This window comes from Capsicum annuum, chromosome 11, assembly GCF_002878395.1.
Source record: "Capsicum annuum cultivar UCD-10X-F1 chromosome 11, UCD10Xv1.1, whole genome shotgun sequence".
Taxonomy (NCBI): Eukaryota; Viridiplantae; Streptophyta; class Magnoliopsida; order Solanales; family Solanaceae; genus Capsicum; species Capsicum annuum.
Genome location: NC_061121.1, coordinates 97132672 through 97151908, shown reverse-complemented (window position 1 = coordinate 97151908; position 19237 = coordinate 97132672). Strand labels below are relative to the sequence as shown.

Below are 19237 nucleotides of genomic sequence, written 5' to 3'. Positions count from 1 at the left end.
CCATCAAATGGTCAAAGTTTTGATCATTTGGTCGCTTTTTTAAAGTGTCCTATTCTTCAAATGTTGGACTAGTCTATTCCAAATCAAATATATATCATTTGTTTCGCATATTATTTTTGTAACGATTATGAACTAACATTTTACCCTTTGAGTATTTTTTTCTTTCTTTTTAAAGAGAGACTGATTTATGTTGGTAATCAAATTTGACTGCTTCACAAAGACTGAAATCAAAGTATTCATTGGCCTCATCAGTCGTGAAGAAGAATGAAGGTTCCTCAAAGGCACACTTTTGGTGTTCTTCTATCTTGCATCTTGAAGTTATTGCTTTATTTTTTGTGTAGCCGCACTTTGTCATTTTATTTTCTTGTAATTGCACTTTATGGTTTGATTTTCTTGTAACCGCACCTTTTAGTTGTAGTGAACTACGTTCGATCTGATTTCCCTAGTGGAATACGTAGGTGACATGTATTGGCTTCGATTATGTTATCAAAAAAAATTAAATATATCTTTTTATTTTATACGAACTACGTTGGACCTAAATTTTCAAGAATGGAATATGTAGATGGCCTATGTCGGCTTCGGTTAACCCCTTACACAAAACTTGACATTGGCTACAAAGTTGAACATCAGGCGCTGCTAAAGCTATAATTGGGGCAGAATTTTTAGAAGTTCTCAAATTTTAAGTTGCTATATACCAGAAAGAACTCAAGTATTTTGCATTCTAGACTGGGGCAGAATTTTTGAGAAGATCTAAAAAATTTCATACTAAATGATGTCATAAGTTACAAAGAAGTTAGAGAGTTTCTAAACTAGGGCAGAATTTTTTATGATCTGGAGATCCTCAAAAATTCCACAAAGACTGCACTTCAAGCTTGCAATCCATGATAAAACAAGGAGCATCAAGAGAGTAAGGAAAAACTAACACAGTCAGTCTCTCAAAACTAAAGGTGCATTTATTTTATCTAAGATTCAGATGTCTCAATCTGAATGCATATCTGAATTATTAAGATGTTGCCTTCAGATCTAAAATCTGAATGGTTAAGACTATTTAATTTTTAATATCTAAATATGCAAAATTTATTTATTTGCATATATAATAAAAAATATAATTCAAATAAAAATAATTATATATCATAAAAATATTTGATTTAATACAATAAATTATTATTTTATTAAAAATAAATATTTATATTTGTTAGTGATAATGGAGATGGTTTGTAATGGTGGTGGTGGTGGTAATGATTGATGTCAGTAATTAGTAAGTTAGTGGTGATAGTTGTGATCATAGAGATGCTTGGTATTGTAGTGACTGTTATGATACTGATGGTGGTAGTGATGTAAAGGTGGTTGATGTTAGTAGTTGAGGTGTTGATTGTGATAGCTTAAAATAAATGCATAATGGTTGACGATATATTGGTAGTAGTTGGAGATGATATTAGTTGTGATGGTGGAGATGATTAGTAGTAGATATATACTTTAGCAGTTATGGTGGTTAAAGCGATGGTAGAGGTACCGACATCGATAACAGACTCAGTTAGTGAAAATAATCTTGGACTAAGATCAGAAGTTTATCTGAATCACATCACGGAATGGTGGTGGTGGCCTAAAAATGTGTGGATGTTGATGTAGTTAGCAGTGGTGCTAGTTGTAATAGATGAGTTGGTCAGTAGTTGAGATTGATCGATAGTGGATGATGATGGTGTTGGTGTTGGCTTGATGGTGGTGATAGTGGTGGATATAATTAAAATAATAGAGATGGTAGGTATGGTAGCCGCTGAAAATAGTGGTTAGTAGCAATTAGTAGTGTGAATGGTGGTTGTGATGGTGGAGGTGGTTGGTGATGGTATGGTTGGTGGCTAGGTGGTGGTTAACAATGGTGGTGGTGGTAAGGTTGGTTAGTGGTAGTGACTGATGATTATAGATAGAGTGGTGGTGAATATTATCCAACATAAGGATACCTCTTAATGATTAAGACTTAGTTTCAGATCTGAATGATTAAGACCTATTCAGACCTATTAAGAGATAAAATCTTAATGAAAAAACAAATGCACTTAATGGTCTGAAGTCTGAATCATTCAAATTCAGACCACCATTAAGTGAAAATAAATGAGACCTAAGAATTTTTCTTTCGATGCAGGAAGAGTAAAGTCACAATGTTGACAACGTTAAGCATGACAAATGGCATTATCTGATCCACCTTCCATAATAATTCAGACAACTTTTCTTCTCCCTTTTCCTTTTATTTATGTTTCTATTACTTCGTCATGATCTCTAACACTTTCTTTGATTTTTTTTGGAAAATTATCAGACATAACGATTGAGATATGGAGATATTATTTAAAACGCTATCTCTAAATCATCATGAGTCAAACGAATTTATCTTTAAACTCTATCTTTTGTTTCACTCTTGGCTTAGTTACAATAAATTTTTATATTATTAATGACTATTGTTTGAGTTATACAGGTGACGTTATGCAAGACTACCTCTGAGAACTAATACAACCAATACTTTCAAAGTTTGAGGATTCAATCCAGAAGCCCAGGACATGCACGGATCCTTTTAAGAATTTCTTATTCAAAGGATGAAGTTCAACAAATCAGCTTCTATCTTTTCTTATATCTTAGGGTTTTCTACCCTCGAAGAAAATTACTGGATTGGCAGCCGATTCGAGGTGACACATCTTATTATATTTGGGTCATCTACTATTTCAAAAGAACACATATTACTATATGAGTTTTCCATCCTTTAAGATATTGCATTGGACCATTACTTTATTTGAGACATCCTGTTATTATGTTATGGACCATCACCTTCTTCAGAGTAACACGTTATTAAGTTATGGACCGTAACCTCCTTTAGTGTGACATGTTATTAAGTTATGGACCATCACCTCATTCAGTGTGACATGTTATGTTATGGATCGTTACCTCCTTCAGAGTGATATGTTATTATGTTATGGACCGTCACCTCTTTCAGAGTGACATGTTATTATGTTATGGACTGTCACATCCTTCAGAGTGATATGTTATTATGTTATGGATCATCACCTCCTTCAGAGTGACATGTTATTATATTATGGATTACCTCCTTTAGAATGATATGTTATTGTATGGACCATCACCTCCTTCAGAGTAACATGTTATTATGTTATGGGCCATCACCTCTTTCAGAGTTACATATTAATATGTGATAGACCATCACCTTTTTCAAAGTGACATATTATTATGTTATGGATTGCCACCCCCTTCAGAGTGGCATATTATTAGATTGTAACTTCCTTCAGATGACATGCTATTATATGAATTGCAACCTCCTTCACGTGATATATTATGGATTGTGACCTTCTTCAGAGTGGCATACTAAAACAAGGTTTGCATAATTGCCCTTATATTGCATTTGCTACTAATAAGTTTAGTGCAGGTGATTAATAGACATGTTAGGACGTCACCCCGTTCATAGTGGCACAAAATATTCAATGGGTCATCCAGCTTTTAATGAGACACGTTGGACCATCACTCTATTTAAAGTGGCATGTTAAATTTTAAATGGATCGTCCGTCTTTAAATGAGGCACGTTGGAATGCCACTTTGTTCAAAGTGGCATGTTATATTCAAAATGGTTCGCTCGCTTTTCAATAAGCACGTTGGACTATCACTTTGTTCAAAGTACTTTGTTCAAAGTGGTATGTTATATTTAAAATAGGTCGTCCGCCTTATAATGAGACACATAAGACCATCACTTCGTTCATAGTGGCATGTTACATTCAAAATAGGTTGTCTGCCTTTCAATGAGACATGTTGGATCGTCAATCCATTCAAAGTGAAATGTTACATTCAAAATAGGTCGTTCACCTTTCAGTGAGACATGTTGGACCGTCACTCCATTCAAAGTGGCATATTACATCCAAGATACGCTTTTATTGGTACATGTTGGGTTGTCACCCATTCAAAGTGGCATAATATTTTTAGAACAAATTGTGTAAATTAGTTCATCAACTATCTTATCATAGCATGTTCAAATAGGTTTACACCAATTTACATTTTTCTAATGCTACATTTATAACTAATCATTTGTTTGAGTTGTTGCCGAGAGTATCCAAAAGGATGAAATTCTCAAAACAAAACCACAGGTGTGGACGAATCCAAAAAGGAAACACAACATGGATCTTTTATTTACAGCGAACAGGGACATAGTCCAAAGAGGAACATCAAACTCTTTAGCGCAAGCTGAAGGACAACTTCCACCACCATCAAACTACACCCCTATTAGAAGGCATGTAGGGTATTCTGGGATATTCTAATTTCACTTTCACTTTCAGGATATTTCTAAACTCACACTGGAAGAAACCTTCACTTTTCTACAAATCGGGTGATAATACACTCAGATTCTTGTAAATTATGTTTGAGTAAAATCTTGCCTATGGATGTGAAAGATCCCACATTCATGATTAAGAGGTTAGAAGCCTTTTTCCATAAGCTCATATAACTTATCACTCATCCTAATCCGAAGATTGTCTAAAATAAAAGACTATATTTTCTACCGATCAAGTAGAACTACTAGCATTCTTATTCCCTGAATTATCGAATATGTAGGCTGGGCTCTGTGTTGAAAACTCGACCGCATACCAACCTTCCCCCAATCCTCTTATTTCCCAATTTTTTGGTTTCACTAAAATTTGAAAATCAAAATAGCATATGATTTCTTTGACAATCATGCTTTAAATCAAGATTGATGAACTTCATGTGGCCTGAATTCTCATGTAACCTGAGATATGTAGAAAATCTGATACCAGGGGTCGGCCATAACTCCATAAAACTCGTGCGAAAATCAATTTCTTTCGAGAAACGAGTTTGTAGTCGGACAAAAATTAGGAATGTCAAACTCCCTTTGCTTAGGATTATTTGCATCCACCCTACCCAAAGGGAGGGGAAAGTTGTTGACACTTAATTTTTACACTCCACGACTAAGTATAATTTTGAGTTTTTATTTTATTTTAAATAAAATTGAAATATTTATTTTGTTGAATAAATTCTTTTTAACATATTCATTTGGGTAAAATTTGTCATTAAGTAACGAATTATACATTTTCATATTCACGTATACAAGAATATATAATTTTGTTACTTAAATAACTATTTTACTAAAGATGATATTTTAATCAAGGGTTGTCTCGAAATTAATTCAAATAGGTTAGATCTTGATATAATTTGTTATCAAAATAATTTATTTGAAGAAATATTTATTTAATTTTATTAAATCAAGAAACTTGAGATTAAATCGATCATTAATTCATATTGGATTGCGATTGAATTTAGCAAAAATTATTAAATTTGATCATAATTGAAATCAAATTAGCCACAATTGCAATGCAATTGTTCAATTGAATTTTATTTTGACTGAAAATTAAATAAGATTGGCTAAATCCTAATGTACTCGGGTTATCTTTTAAATAACTTAAAATCCTATTTTTCTTTTAACCCAACAGCCTTTTTTCTATTCTCAAATTGGGCCTCCAGCCCAAAATCCCTTCCACCCCAGCTACCAGCTCAGCCCAAACCCAATTCTCTTTCTTTTAACCCCTATCTCCCCATGACCTGATCCAATAACATAACACCAGCAACTTTAACAGCAACCAACAATAATCTCGATCAACAAAAAAAACCCAGCAATATAACGACAACAATAACTTCAACTGACGGCGTTAGCAGCAAAAAACTACTCCAGCAACGTCAACATCGACGTTAACAGCGACTAAATCCCCAGCCCGTAACTGAGGCAGCAAAACAACCTGTCAAGAACCCGATTGTTCCGACCCGATATTGATACCTCATCCTCGTTTGAATTTTGAATTGTAAATTCGTACAAGAATGGTACGATTCTAGCTTCCACATCACTAACCTTATCTCTAATTTGAAATCCCCAAAAGACCCCTGAATTTCTACTCCCACATCGTTAAAATTAGTTTTCCAATTTTTAGTTTCCTCTATAAATACTACTTCGAATTCGCTGGGGAGGGGGTTTTTTGAGAACGACAAAGGGGCTACGAATTCTCTTTACTCGACTAGGATTTTGGACTTCGGTCCCTAGCCTGGAGTTATGGGAATTTTAGCTCAGTCTTTTAAATATTCTTGTTGTTTTGGAATCAAAAAAGTTGGTGAAGTCATCGTGAACTCATCGTCCCGATTCACTGCCCGGAAGAAGGTAAACACACTTTTCTTTTTAGTTTGTTATCTCTTCTTCGTTGTCCTCTTTTCTTCTTCATATTTATTCATATTATTCGTAAGCATATTAATGGAGGGACTATTTGCTATAAAAGCCTCAATGGTCACAGAATTTGCGTGTGGTTATGTTGCCTGTTGAATCGATATATCTTGCCATACTGGTTTATTTGAATGCTTAGTTTCATAATTCTAATTCTTTAAAGTCCATAGTTTCATGTTGTTATTATAGTTCAAATGTTGTTATTATAGTTCAATCCATTGTTCGTCTAAATATTATTTGCTGGGGAATGACTAAGTTTGAAAACATATAATTTGTTAATGTATGGGCTAGCTAGTCTTGTTTATTTGTTGATGCTTTGAATGATTTTGATATTCATACTTGTACTAATATCTTTTAAATTTTTTACTTAATAGGTGAAGAGTTTTGTCTCATACCTAGTCTTGATGTTAATGTGCGCTTGTTTGAACCTGTTTTGGCATTTTTATCTACATCTATGTAACTGTGGTGCTTGAGTTCGTAAAGCGACTTCATAATTTGCTTTGTTCTCTCGTGTTGAGACTAACATGCTAAATGTTCACTCGAATAATTATGCAGTGGCTAAGTTATGTATGTTCGTTCTCGCATTTTGTTTACATGGACCTAATGTACTTTTTGCCTAAATTACCTTTGTGCGAATCTAATTTTCTTATTCCTATTTTAAATTATGTATATGTTGAACATCGTTGGTTTCAATTGATGTAGTCTCAATATGTGTGTGTACAATAATTGATAGATGATAATTGGTTAGTTCAAACTAATTTGGTGCGATTGACATGATCATTTTTATAGTCACTAAGTTTAGGGGGTAGCAATTCATTCCAATAGCCTAAACATATTTCTTATTGTAAATCTAAGGTTACCATTTGGTTAGTTTAAAACATGTTTAATAGCTATGTGGTAATGCTACTTATCATATGTAGGTCATTAGAGGTTTCTTTACAACAACAATAGCATACCCAGTGTATTCCCACCTAGTGGGGTCTGGGGAGGGTAGAGTGTACGCAGACCATACCACTACCTCAAGAGAAGTAGAAAGGTCGTTTCCGATAGACCCCCGGCTTGGGACCATTAGAGGTTTCTTTAAACATTTAAAATTATGACTTATCTTTAATGTGCACTTGAAATGCTCTTGAATGGTTTTTTGAGTTGAGACTTAGTATATGGTTGTTCTTAGTTCGATGTTGTTTAGTTCTTTTGCTTATTGCTAATTTCTTATCTCCTTTTCATTGCATGAATACTCCTCATGAGTCCACGGGACTCTAAACTCCCCCACATCTCCTTAAAGGACAAAGAAGGCTCTAATCTTTTGAGTCTATGCTTCAAAACCAAGTCTAAAGGGGTTGGTATACACTAAATACGCAGATATACATCAAATATACATGGAATAGGCTGCTATACACTTATATACGATTTATATACATTGTGACGAAGAAGCTATACACCATAATGAAGTTGGAAGCAAATATATGGATTCATATACATACATATACCGCATATACACGGGAAAATGCAAGGATAAAGAAAGTTGATTTACAGAGGATATACAGCTGGAAAAAGGGTTGAAAAAAGGTCCATTAAAATGGGCCCAATGCTGGACAGAATAGAAAATGGGCTAAAAAGGGTCCCAATTCTCATATTTTGCTTTATTTGCTTGTATTTATTTGATTATTTTCTTGTAATTTAATTTAATTTTGATGAACCCTCGGGGATAAGTTTAAAATTAAATTATTTCATTTTATTTTGGTCATGCTATATTGTAATTCGCTTTATTAGGCAAATTTAAGCACGAAGAACAACTTGAGGGTCTACTCATATCCTTTCATAGTTACTATCGACTCAAAATCCATGTTTAAGAAAGTGGATTAATTATTCAGCCCAAAGTCTTGATCCGAATAAATTTTGTAAAGTTAGAATTATTTTGAAACTTTGATTTTTAGTTTATTTTAATATTTAGAATAAATTAAATGGATTTGTATCAGATAGATTCTATTGACTTGAAATTAGTATCTCAAATAAATTCAAGATTTTTCTAAAACAACTTCAAGAATTTTATTACTTAAGAAATGTTTTTCAAGTTTAGCCAAACAAGTTAAATCCTCCGAGAACCACACTTCGTGGATTTTCGAAAGTGCCTAGCACCTTTTTTCGAATTTACTTGAACTCTTACCTAGACTGTGATTATTTTTAAAAGGTACTTTTTCAAAATCAACTTTTTTAAATGGTTTCTTCACCTTCCTAAAATTAAGTGGCGACTCTAAATTATTTTTTAAAATTAAATCTAATAGACTTCTTTCTTCCGTTAATTTTGGCCACAATTTTATGGAATGTTTTTTACTTTTCAGAAATAGATCGTAACATTAAAATTAACATTATCATTGTCATTGCCAGAGTTGGGGGTATGTCCCGACATTGGTTGTTTTCAGATTAGTAGAGGCTTTGTGGATATTACTGTGGATTGGCTATTGACGTTGACACTCTTATTTGTCTTTGAGCTTTTTTTTTTTTCTATCTTGTCATATATTTAGAATTTAGCTGATACTAGGTGTGTCATATTCTGTATGGCTAGGCAAAGGGAGTGGTCTTCAATTTTTGGTAGTGGTCTTCAATTTTTGGTGGACTTGAGATACCTGTCACAGCCAGGCCTAGTTCGTGTCGTGACATAGTTAATATCAGAGCCTAAGTTTGGTGTCATTAGGTATCTATAAATTCATGTCAAATAGAGTCTCTTTTATGGGTATGTAGCATGTCATACTTATAAGAGAGAGGTAACAGGATATTTAGGGATATTTTTCTTTCTTGTGATCTACTTTGGTGTATAGTCTAGTGTGCTGAAATCTCCGCTAATTCTCATTTGTTCGCTTTTTAGATAATGCCTCCCAAAGGATTTGATGGTTGTGGAAACTCCTTTATCCCGCTTGAAGACAATGTGGATGGGGCTCATCCTACTTATAGAGTTTAGAATCGATCTAGGGTCGCTGCTTCTAATTGCCCTTATGGAGTTCCATCGGTCTCCACAGATCCTTCTCCCACTAGTGACACTCCTACTCAGTCACCTCCATCGATATTACTAATATTGAGTTCCGCCATTTTATTCATTTGTTGACCCAATTGATGACATCCCAGTTATGTTAGTTGGGTCCTGCTGGTACTGGTGTGAGTTCTTCTGAAACTACTAGGGTTGTCCAGTTTATGAGGCTGAATCCTCTGACCTTTATATGTTCTAAGGTTGAGGGGGATCCTCAAGAGTTCTTAGATTAGATGAAGAAGATTGTTGGGTGATGCATGCTTCTAGCTTCGAGGGTGTGGAGTTCTCTGTATACCGGCTGAAGGATATGGCGTATTGGTGGTATGGGGTGTGGTACCAATCTAGGGGTGATGATACAGAGTTGGCATTATGGGATGAGTTTTCTAGTGCTTTTCTTAATTGCTTCTTTCCTTAGGATTTGAGGAAGGCGAAGGCTGAGGAGTTCGTGAATTTGATGCAAGGCAAGATAACTATGAATGAGTATGCCTTGAAGTTTCATCAACTGTATTGTTATGCTCTTGAGCTAGTGTCTAGCATGAGGGCTAAGATGAGAAGGTTTCCTTCGAGTTTGTCTCAAGACTTGATGTTAGAATGCAATGAGGCCTTGCTGAATAGTGACATAGATATCTCTAGGCTTGTGGTATATATGCAGTAGGTTGAAAATGAAAAGAAGAAACAAGGCAAAATAGGGGAGAGACAAAGTAAGAGATCCCAGTATTCTGAGCATGGTGGACGCCAGCAAAATAATGGTAAAGATGACACGCAGTGGTCTAAGAAAAAGTGGGGGAGTTTTAGTTCTTATTCTATAGCTAGTGTTCCGTATCCTAAGCCATCTCGTGATAGTTACTTTTAGAGCAACAGTGGGTTTAAGGAGCAAGGTGCCCAATCTCAGGACAGTAGAGTTCAGTCAGCTCTATCACATCCTTCATGCAAATTTTATGGACAGTTACACCATGGCTTTTGTGAAGAGGGGAGGAATAAGTGTTTCATATGTGGCCAAACTATCCATCTATAGAAGAACTATCCTTCAAGTGATGTTAGCATTGGGCTAATAAGGTCCCATGGTTGTTGCTCCATCTCCTGCACCGAAGGGTTCTACTTCTAGCTCTGTCACTAGTCGAAATCATCTGTATTCTCTTACCAATTATTAGGATTCTGAGGCATCTCCTGATGTTTTTACTGGAACGCTAAAACTTTTCTCTCGTGATGTATATTATTTGTTTGATTCCCAGTCTACCCTTTCTTATGTGACCCCTTATGTGGCTATTCATTTTTATTTTTATCCCTAGTATTTTCCTAACCCTTTTTCTGTGTCTATCTCGATGGGTGACTCCATTATGGCTAGAAGGGTCTCTAGGGGTTATGTGGTATCGGACTGTGGTAGGGAGACCTTGGTGGATCTTATTGAGTTAGATATGTTAGACTTTGATTTGATCTTGGGAATAGATTGGTTGCACTCATGCTAATGCCTCTCTTGATTGTCGAACTCAAAGGGTTAGTTTCTAAATTCCTAAGTAGACTGGTGATTGAGTGGGAAGGTAGTTCCTTGGTTCCTAAGGAAAGGTGAATTTCTTATCTTAGAGCCTAGAAGTTAATTTCTAAGGGGTGTCTCTATCACTTGGCCAGAGTTAAAGATTCTAACTAGGAGGGTCCTTCTTTGCATTCCATCCTTGTAGTCTGTGAGTTTCTCGAAGTGTTCTCTAATGATCTTCCTAGTGTTCCTTCCGATAGGAAAATTGATTTTGGGAGTGATCTTCTTCCAGACACTCATCCTATCTCCACCCCTCCCTATATAATGGGTCTGACTTAGTTGAAAGAACTTAAGGAGAAGTTAAAAGATCTCCTACATGAGGGTTTTATTCTCCCTAGTGTTTCCCTGTAGGTTGCTCCTGTGCTCTTCGTGCAAAAGAAAGATGGGTCCCTTTGAATGTTTATAGACTACCGCCAGTTGAATAAGGTGATGGAGAAGAATAAATATCCTCTTCCTAGGATTGATGACCTGTTTGACCAGCTTCAGGGTGATAAGTAAATCTCTAAGATTGATCTTCGATCGGGTTATAATCAACTGAAGATTAGGGAGGTGGACATCCCTAAGACTGCCTTTCGAAATCAATATGGTCATTTAGATTTTTAGTGATGTACTTTGGTTTGACTAATGCCCCGGTGGCATTCATGGATCTTATGAATCGGATATTCTGCTAGTTCTTGGATTTGTTCATAATTGAATGTATTGATGATATTTTGGTGTATTCCAAGAATGAGGCAAATCATGTTGATCACCTTTGCATAGTGTTACAGACCCTTAAGGATCATCAGTTGTATGTAAAATTTTCCAAGTATGAGTTCTAGTTGAATGTTGTTAACTTACTGGGCCATGTTGTTTCTAGTAAGGGATCATGGTAGATCCACAGAAAGTTTAGGTGATTAAGAAGTAGCCTAAACCCATGACTCCAACCGATATTCAGAGCTTCTTAGGTTTAGCCGATTATTATAGGAGGTTTATGGAAAATTTCTCTTCTATTGCTGCCCCTTTGACTAAGTTGACTCAGAAAAAAGTAAAGTTTCTATGGTCTAATGCTTATGAGGGTAGTTTTGAGAAGTTGAAGGATAAGTTGACTTCGGCTCTGGTTTTAACTCTACTTGAGGGTACCGAGGGTTTTATTGTTTTTTGGTAACACGTCCCGTGTGGGATTGGGTTGTGTGTTGATGCAGCATGGCAAGGTGGTTGCATATTCTTCTAGGAACATGAAGGTACATGAGAAGAATTATCTAACTCATGATTTGGATTTGTTAGTTGTGGTCTTTCCTTTGAAGATTTGGCAATATTATTTGTATGGGGTTCATGTTGACATCTATTTCGATCATAAGAGATCACAGTATGTGTTTACCCAGAAGGATTTGAATCTCAGGCAAAGGAGATGGCTTAAGTTGGCCAAGAATGACAACATGAGTCTTCATTATCATCCAGGTAAAGATAGCACGGTTGTTGATGCTCTTAACAGGTTATCTATGGGATGCTTATCTCATGAAGATGAGGAGAAGCGAGAATTAGTGAAAGATGTTCACCGATTAGCTAATCTTGGAGTTCATCTTTTAAACTCTGAGGATAGAGGTGTGATTGTGCAAGAGGTAGTGAAGTCATATTTGGGCGTTGAGGTGAAGGGAAAGCGGGTATTGGATCCTATCTTAATGCAGATCAAGGGCGATGTGGGTCACCAGAGGGTGATGTCTTTTGAGATTAGTGGTGATGGTATCTTGAGGTACCAAGGCAGACTGTGTGTTCCCGATGTTGATAGGATGCGAGAGAGGATTTTGGTTAAGACTCATGAATCGAGGTATACTATTCATCATTGTTCTATGAAGATGTACCATGTCTTAAAAGAGATCTATTGGTGAAATAACATAAGGAGAGATATGGCCAATTTTATGGCTAAGTGCATGGTGTGTCAATAAGTGAAGGTTTAGCACTTAAGGTCTGGCGGTTCATCTCAAGAGATTGAGTTGCCCGTGTGGAAATGGGAAGTGATCAATATGGATTTTGTTACCGGTCTTTCGCAGTCTCGCCATCAGTTTGATTCAATTTGGGTTATCGTGGATGGGATGACTAAATCCTCTCACTTCTTGCCAGTGAAGACTAATTATTTGACAGTGGATACTCACTAATAAAAAAGCTGTAAAAAGAGACCTCAAAATAGGTAAAAATAAGAAACCTCACGAGGTTGCTTATCCCTTAAATTTATTTTTTTAATTTTTTTTTCTGTTAAGAGACCTCATGAAGTCAGTAAATAATAATAAAAAATTAGTGACACAATATTAGGGACTTCAAGAGGTAGAAAAAAGATGCGGGAAAAGTTAGCGAAGTAAATTGAAGGAAAGATGTCTTTTAAGTCTTGAATGAAGGATTGGAGACATTGACCAACTTAAAGGGTCAAATATCAGTAGGAAACTTGATTAAGTTACTTGTGGACTTGATTAATATTTTTAAAACTTTCTATTTTTTTCAAAAATACAAATCAACCCAACCCATACCCATCTTCAATCCAAATCAACCAATTTTTCAACTCTCTCCCAACCAATAGTTCTGGAAATTTCTCCTTTCAATCCTTGGCGACTTCAACATCCGATGACAAATAGTTGGGCTTCGAGTTCTTTTTCGACTTCAACCCTCAATCGATGTGACAGCCTTGCTTTCCGGCCACAATAGCTTTGAATTCATCATCTTTGAATTGATGTGACAGCCTTCCTCTCCGGCCACAACAACTTTGAATTCATCATCGTTTCTTTTTTTTTTTTCACAAGTAAAAATTTATGGCCTTTTTAGTTTTGAAGAAAATGAGGAACTTGAGTCAACTTCTCTTATAGTATTGGTTAACAATTTCAATATTTGTACTTTAATTTGAATTGCGGTCTTAATAAAAACATAATTTCTGATTTTTCTTCTCTTCTCTTTTCGAAGTGAATTATGATTCTTTGTTGTTAGTTGTATTTTTTTGAAGTTTGATTTTTTTATTTGTGTTTATAAAAATAAAACAATGATTTAAGTTGATTTGTTCTGTTCTTGTTCTTGGTAAATATGATGATATTGCTATTTTTTCTGTTGAACAAAATCGTGCTACTATTTTTTGTTTTATCCAATAGATTATCCTTCTAGTCCAATATATTAACCATCTGGTGCAACAGATTTGTCAGATAATGCAATAGATACCATTTGATGCACCAGAGGAACCATCAGATTAGAATTCTGATGCAATATATTAATCATCTGATGCAACAGATTTAGCATATGATCCAATAGTTTAACTATCTAATGCAACAGAAAAACCATCGGATTAATAATCTGATGCAATAGATGAACCTCTTGTTGGATAAAATACTATCAACTGTTCCAATAGAACGTGTCCAAGACATGATTTTTTCAACTGATCATTCATCTACTACGATAGACGACCCAATGTTGGAAGAAATCTAAACATTATTGACCGTTTATAACTGTTCCAACAGCTCACTCATAAGTTGCAACAGATGTGTGACCTTTTGCGTAGACCTTTCATCTTACTCAATGGATGAGTGATATGTGTTGTATTGTCATAATAGATTACTCAGTCATTGCTGCAGGTTAGTTAACTATTCCGACAGATCACTCATATATTGCAATAGATGTGTGATCTGTTGCACAGACCATTCATCTTTTTCAACAGATAAGTGATATATTTTATATCATCACAACATATTAATCAGCCATTGCTACAGGTTATTTAACTGTTCTAATAGATCACTCATATATTGCAACAGGTGTGTGATCTGCCGCACAGACCATTCATTTTTCTTAATAGATGAGTAATATGTTTTATATTGTTGTAACAGATTACTCATCCATTGCAACAAGTTATTTAACTGTTCATATAGATCACTCATGCACAGACCATTCATCTGTCTTAAAAGATGAGTGATACATTTTGTATTATTGCAACAAATTGCTCATCCACTGCAACAGGTTTGTTATATGCTGCAACAGATATACTACCTGGTGCAATAGATAAGTGATCTGTTGGAACTGTTATTTTACTATTTTGCTTGTTAGATTTACTGTTATCCTTTTTTAACGTTGCATTAATCAACTATAATATATTTTTTTATGTTCCTGTTAATTTTAGATAATGTGGTTCCCAAGAGATTAGAAGTCGAATCAAGTCCAAGTAAAGGAACAAGTGAAGCAGCTAGGCTACATCCACCACTTTATGAGCTTGCTTTACAAGCGTTATCTTAATCAGGAGCAGAATATGATGAACACGGGGAAGAGGAATGTTTCAAAAGAGATGATCCAAATGCTAATAGCCCTTCCGCCGAAGAGTTGGTAAAAACCTTGAGCATTGATCGTTATCCTGTGAGAATGTAGTGCGATGGTGCCACGAATTTAATGGGTGATTTCGTGGTTAAGTCATCCATGGAATAATCTTTCGACACCTTCAGAAAAATACTTTGAGAATAAAAATTGGATGCTTATTTTAGGGACAGCTGCTTTGGGAAATATCTTGATTTGTCAGAGGACAACAATGCTCGTTTCCAAATAAAAATAGTATATGAACTTCTCAAGCATATGTTTATGTATGAAAACAAAGATAAGATGGATGAGGTGTGGATAAATTACTGTGGTATTCCTGTTAGTTTTGGTTGGAAGGAGTTTGCCATAGATACTGGACTAAAATGTTATCCTCCTTCTCAAGTTATACCTATTCTAACCCAAAATAAAAGCACGCCACACACCCAACAAAGAAAAAGGCAAGTCGTGTGATAGTGATAACTAGGTGTCCATTATTGGTCCAAGCTTCAAAAACAAAAATTTGATAGAAGCGTTGAAAGGTAAAGAACTTTCAAAGAAGTACAAGCAGTAATTGTGCTTGGTTTGGTTTGTACATAATATTCTTTGGGTGAGAGACGTTAACAACAACATAAGTGTTGGTTTAATAAAGCTCTCCAAGGATCTTGAGGCGTTTAACAACTATCCTTGGGGTTATGAAAATTTCAAAATTACTGTCCAATATTTGTTGACTTCGTTAGAGCCAAAGACAGTCAACTTATATGGCTTTCCAAGTAAATGTTTCATTTCATTATTTTATTATGATATCATTCATTTTTTTTCTTTCTTTTATTATGATATCATTTATTTTTTTTCTTTCTTTTATTATGATATCATTCATTTTTTTACTGAATAATGGTTTTGATTTATTGATGTTATTTTATAGGCTTGGGCGTTTGAAGCCATTCCTCATTTGAGACAACAAATGAACTACTAGGAAGAAGTTTCCTGTCCAAGAATCTTGAGATGGTTGTCGGCCAAAACTGATAAAAATGTAAAATTTCTTGATCTCTTCAATCCCTCAAAGGATGCGGTAAGTATAATTATGATTAAGTTTTTATTTTAATTAATGATTTTTTAATAATCTAATCATCATTATAATATATGTAATGATTTATGTTAGATTGTGCATCCGTCGCTAGTTCTGACCAATTGAAAGTTGAAAATGCTATTTTTTCTTACTTTACAGTCTGTGCAAACTTTATTGCACTCTAAGGTCATTGACAGAATAAAAATGGAATTGTTTGGAGCAATAGTCGTTACAAGAAAAACAATTTTGGAGGGTAGGCTTGTTTTTGTTGATGGTCTTAGTGGTGATGGAGTTATTGGTGATGTTGTTGGTGCTAATGGTGCTCCTCTTTCAGTATTTAAAACAAACCATTATGAGTATGATCATACTAGTTATACAGATTTTGCCTCTCCCAGCGAATGTTCTGCATGCAAATATCAAGATTGCAGGGTGAAACATGATGTAGTGTTTAATGCTATTAATGCATTAACTATTTCTGTAAAGGAATTAACATCTAAGAGGGGTGTCATTCCATCAAAGAGGATTTTATTTCTATCTACTCCATTAGAGATTAAGGCTAAGAAGAGAAAAAAAATAATTTCCAAGGCATTATCAAGCATTCAAAAGAGTGAAATTGTAACTCCTCTGTCTGTGTATTGCACTGAGCAATGTACAATGTCTAAAGAAGAGTAGCACGAGCTGAACAAGGTGAATATATATGTCTTCCAACTAACAAACAGACATATTTCTATTTTAACGGATGACACATCTTCTGAAAATTATCAAACAGATATATACATCTATTATAATAATTGACTAACTTGTTACACCAGATAAAGTACCTGTTACGACACATGTCTCATCTATTTTAGTAAATCAAATAGCTTTTTGTACCACTTTTATTTGTACCAATAGATGACCTATCTACTGCAATAGATGAGTCATATGTTGCAATAAATGGTTCATCCATTGGAAATTATCATACATGTCTTCCTTATGTAGAAATTTGACTCAACAGTTGATTCATTGTTGCAACCGAAATATAATCTGTTTAGGACAATTATAACAGGAGGAAGACCTGTTTAATTTGCTAGAACAGATGACTTATCCTTTTCTATTTTATTGTATCTCCATGATTATTATTGACTAATTTTGGCTTTCCAGGTGGATGTAGCAGCTACTGCTGAACAACATTGACAATATGCTACTCTACTCTTTTTATGAAAATACGGAGAACAAAAAGAGCAAAAACCGTACGTAAGCGACAATAAAGATCCACAACGAGTAAAGTTGAATTCCATAGCACCGGACGAAGAACAACTAGTCCATATTGAGTAGATCTTTATAGCTTGAGTTGATTCTGTCAAAGTAATAACCTCACCCCTCCTTAGAAATCCTTGACATCAATACTTAAATTGTTGATGTATTTGTTGAGATCTATACCCATAATAATTTTTTTACATTTTATTTATTCATTGATTTTATTTCAGCTAATTTCTTAAAGCATCGATTTATTTTATTTTGTTTATGAATTTTATTTTTTCCTTTGATTTGGACTTATTAATTGAAATGAAATACTAGATTCAAATATTGCAAATGATAATGTATTTGTTTCAACAAACGGAACATCTATTGTAAAATATCAGATAGATTTGACATATGTTGCAACAGTTAGGTAATCTGTTGGAATTTATCAAACAGGTCTTTTCACTCTGCAACAGATAGACTTAGATAGAAACACGAAACACCGACATAATACAACAAATGACCAACCTATTGCAACAGATAAACTATATGTCAGAACAGGTAGAATATCCGTTACAACGGACGGAGAATCTGTTGCATTTAACTTTTACTGGACATAAAAAAATTGTCACTACATGTAAAAAAGTGAAAGTGAATTGAAATAAAAAAGGCGGAACCCATCGACAGTGTTCAGTTCAAACACCTAAAATAAAATAGGTATCAAGTAGATAGTGTTCATTTTAAACATGTAAAATAAAATAGGCATAAATGTGTCAGGTTGGCACTTTTTGCTGACTTGGCATCTGATTTTGCCCCCAACCGTCTTTTTTTTACCCCAATATCTTATATATTCATCTTCATACTAAAATTTAACCCTAAATTTCCAAATCTTATTCTTCGTCATCATCTTTTATATCTATCCAAATTCTTCAAATTATTTGCATTTGATCTTTCTTTTTTCATTTTTTCCAACTGAGCTTGACAATGTCAAGCGCATCTTTCACTGCTTTTTGTGATAATGATTTTTTATGTTGTAAGTACGGTCATGAAGCTCTATTGAAGACTTCTTGGACTCAACAAAATCCAGATCGTAGGTCTTTACTTGTAAGATTTCAAAGGTAATATTTTTTTTATTTAGTTAGTTGATTAATTATTGACTTGTAATTATTTTGTAATTGTGTTCTTGTTTTTATAGAAATTTGGTGGATGAGATTACTTTAATTGGTATGAAAAGTGACACCCTTCATATGCAAATCGTGTAATCTGGGGTTTGTTGAAGAAATTCAAGGCTTCTGAAAAGAAATAAAATCGAGTGAGAAAATACTACATTGTTGTTATTGCTACTGGTTTGGTGGTGTTGGACACATGAATTTTCAAGCCTAATTGATGAAATTTTTATGGTGGTGTATCTTCTACTGGTTTGGTATTGTCGAGCACATGGATATTCAAGCTTGTAATTGTTTCAAAATATCAAACAGATTTAGGCATATATAGTAAAATTTAGGTTATCTGTTGGAAATTATCAAATACGTCTTCCCGCTGTTGCAACAGATTAGACTTAGATTAGATAGAAATAACATCGGTATAATGTAACAGATGACCAACCTATTGCAACAGATAAACTATCAAACAGAACAGATAGAATATATTTTACAACAGATTGACAATCTATTGTATTATAAAAAACTCAACTTTCATTCATCATAAAAAATTATTGTCACTACATGTACATGTAATTTAAAGTAAAGTGAAGTGTGAATTGAAATAAAAAATTGTTATTTCACAGGCTCTTCTATATACACAAGCTCCAAGCGTCTAGTTAGTACCCCATAAGCCCAG

The 19237-nt window shown here is 34.5% G+C and overlaps 1 long non-coding RNA gene across 1 annotated transcript; it reads left to right on the top strand.

Moving 5' to 3' along the window:
- The first annotated feature begins 5593 nt into the window (after positions 1–5593).
- On the top strand, positions 5594–8009 carry LOC124888478. Its single transcript, XR_007046727.1, has 2 exons — positions 5594–6202; positions 7625–8009. It is a non-coding gene; the product is annotated as an uncharacterized LOC124888478 (long non-coding RNA).
- Positions 8010–19237: the final 11228 nt, after the last annotated feature.